Here is a 3224-nt window from a genome sequence, read left to right as displayed (position 1 = left end):
TGCATACACATTAATAATCTTATCTACTAAAAGGGGTTATAAAACATTGGTTAAACTTGCACCGATTACAGGAAACACATCAAGCATACTGTATATAAGACATAAAACATATTATTTGTAAAAGGGTAGAGGCTCACGGACTTGCGTCCATATCTTTAGTTGCTTGAAGTCAATTAAGGGTTCAAAGCGATTAAGCAGGTCTTTTCCAATGAGGAGTGGATACGTATTGAGCGGTGAGATGTATACTGGGTGAACGAGGTCCATCGGTCCCACATTTAGGTGAATTGGGGCCATATGTTTTAGCTGTAGGCCCGTGTGGGAATATGCTTGAAGGTTCAGCTCGCACCTTTGAAGTTTGAGGGTGCTATTAGACCTCTTTGTTCTTTCTTGGACTTCTTCAAGGAGTTCAGTTGACATTAGAGTGATGTCGGCTCCCGTGTCCAGGAGGGCTTCGACTTTGATGTGGCGTTCAATGATGATGGAGAGGTAAAACTTTCTTGCTATAACTTTCTCAATGAGGTCGCCCAGAAGTTGAGGGACTGGATTTTGGGATGAGACAGGTAGGATGTCAGGACTGATCTGGTGTTCGTCGGAGGAGTGGCAGATGACCAAGACAGCACTTTCAGGAACTTGAGTGGTTTCATCAGCAGGTGTTTGTTGGACGCTGCTGTGATCTGACGCATCAGGTGTTGGGTCAGTTTCTGACTGTTTTGCGGGTTGTTCAGGTAGGATTTCTTGTCCGTCTGAAGTTATGGAGGTTACAGTTCTCTGAGAGTGAGGTGAATGAGTGCTGTTCTCTGTGGCTGGTCGGGTCAGCTGGTCGCTGCCTTCTCTTCCGGCTGCTAGTCAGGCTGACTCTGGTTTCTCTTTCTTTTCCCACTTCCGATCCTCCTCCTTTCGGTGGAAGAACTCTTTCATCATCATTTTCATCAGCTCTTGTGAGTCGAAACACGGTGATGTCTTTTGTTCTTGTGTGGATTCAGTTTGAGCTTGGTCAGCTTGGAATCTTTGCGAGTTCCTTCGTTGATTCCTTGGACTGGTTGCTCCAGGGTGTGTCTGTCGTTTTCCCTTGGAGGTTCCGTTGGATTCCCACGAGCCTTTTCCTCTTGAGTTTCCAAACGAGTTGGGCTGATTCCACGATCTGTCCCATTGAGTCTCACGAGGTCTGGATTGGTCCCAAGGTTTTTCCCAGTGACGTCCAGGTGAGTGTTGTCGTCCACGCGGTCCATCCCAGCGGTTGTTCCTCTGTTTAGGTCGGGTACCAGCATGGGAGTCTCGTTCTCTGTTGGACGAGGGTGTGTTCCACTCTTTGTGTGGCGGCTTGGCATGGTCTTGATGTTGAGCGCCCTCTAGAGCCAGACATTGACTTTGAGTGTTGAAGTCAAGAACTGCTGTGGATTTGGTGCCCTTTTCTGAGGCCATCTTTTGCTTGCCGTAAGCTTTATGCGCCAAGTCTCGTAACTGTTGAGCACTCATTGTTCGCGGACATGCAAGGACGCCAAGATGGTGGCTTACCCCAGGATGAAGGTTTCTCAGGAAGAGAGTTTTGAAGTTCAGATCATCCTCCATGTCCGGTTCGTTACGAGTTCCGAAGTATGCTCGTCTGAGTCGGCTGTAGTAGGCTTGAGGAGATTCATGACGACCTTGTTTTGTCTCCAGGGCGGCCACTAGCCCTTGTTCTGACTCAGGGTCAGCGAATTCTTTAATGAGGGCTTCTCGGAGCAAGTGGTAATCAGTTTTTGTGTGAGCAGGCTGCCGGTATAAGCTTGGACATCCTGGCTACCTGGCACACTTGGGGTGAATTTGCCAATGTTCCTGGCGAGCTTGTCGAGGTCTTTGAGGTCCAAGCCATGCGATGATCTGTGGCTGGCTGGAGCAAGTTCTTTTAGCTTTGTCGTGAGGTAAAGTTCTTTGGAGGGAGCCGGTGAATGTTTCAGCACTGCCCCTCCCCTTTTTGATCACGTGTCAGTCCAGGAACAGGGGACCCGGTCCTGCTCGGCAGGGGTGAGACTGGTGCCCGTCGGGTCCTTGCAGGCTCAGGGCGCAGCTCGTAGGCATGTCTGAGTTCCTCTCTGACGCTGTCAGACTCCTCTTTGATGTAGTCCAGCTGTCGTGTTAGGCAGCTGATCTCATTTCTTGACTCATCCAGGTGAGTTTCAAGGGCTTTAATTCGGCCGTTCTTGTCTCTGAAGTCGGCCTTTGCCTTTTCCAGGAGCTGTTCGGCATATTGTAGCTTGCTGGAGAGATCAGCGTGGTCAGCCTTGCCTCGTTCCATTTCTTGGATGGTTGGTTACAGCACTTAGCCATGTCTCGAGGTTCTCCCAGTGGCCAACAGAGTCTGTTGTGCGAGACATGTTTTGGCGCGGTGAGGGAGATCTAGAACCTAGACTGACACAGACCTCGAAGAAGAGAAAACAAAACAAAACAAACAAAACAAACAAGGCAAAACAGAGGTGTAAGTGTTCAATGCCAAGTGTGGTTTGACATTGAGTGTGTAATGGACAGGTGAGTGTAGTTCTCAGCGACTGTGATCCTCTGGTGGGCGTGCTTCTAATTTGTAGTCTCTGTGGGGAAAATTAGTAAGCACACACAGGTAGCACAGCTAGAGAACAGAGGGAGAAAAGAAGAATAAACAGAGCAAGGAACAGAATAATAATTGGCTGCTTCCAATTTTCCTGTAAGAGAAAGGTTTTTTTTGTAAGGAAAGAAAGTTAATGGTAAGATGAGAGTGAAAGATAAAACAAAATACCCTTTTCTGGTAGCAGAATGAGTATAATTAAATTTTCTTCTCTTTTCCTTTTTTGTTAAGTTTGATTTAGAAGGATGCTTCTAAACCGGTGTTTGGAAATGGGGATTTCTAAATACCAGGACTGTGATTGTTATTAAAATTCCTCCGGGCGAAGGAAAAACAATAAAACTGACAGTATTGGTTTCTTAGCTGGTAAGATTGATACCATACACCAATTAGATCGTTTCTAGATTTTCAATTTTTGGCGGACGCCTATCAGTCCTCTTGTTGACCTGCTTTAGCCTTAGCTGGGTAGGATCCCAGGGTGAGAAGGGAAGGTAGGGTGAGAGTCAGACAATTTTGAAACGAAGTGTTCAAGTTTCACAAATATTTGTTAAATGCTTCTAAAGTTCTCTGCTTTTATGATTCTCACAGGTAAATTCCAAAACAGCCGCAGTAGTCAACTCAGAAGAAAACAGCTGAGAGAGAGAGAAGA

The 3224-nt window shown here is 46.7% G+C and overlaps 1 pseudogene; it reads right to left on the bottom strand.

Moving 5' to 3' along the window:
- Positions 1–256: 256 nt before the first annotated feature.
- The window catches only part of LOC107728902 (uncharacterized), a 41859-nt pseudogene continuing 38891 nt past the window's right edge, over positions 257–3224 (bottom strand).

The sequence above is a fragment of the Sinocyclocheilus rhinocerous genome, unplaced genomic scaffold, assembly GCF_001515625.1.
Source record: "Sinocyclocheilus rhinocerous isolate Xijiao unplaced genomic scaffold, SAMN03320098_v1.1 scaffold2263, whole genome shotgun sequence".
Lineage (NCBI taxonomy): Eukaryota > Metazoa > Chordata > Actinopteri > Cypriniformes > Cyprinidae > Sinocyclocheilus > Sinocyclocheilus rhinocerous.
This window is presented reverse-complemented; position numbering and strand designations above follow the sequence as displayed.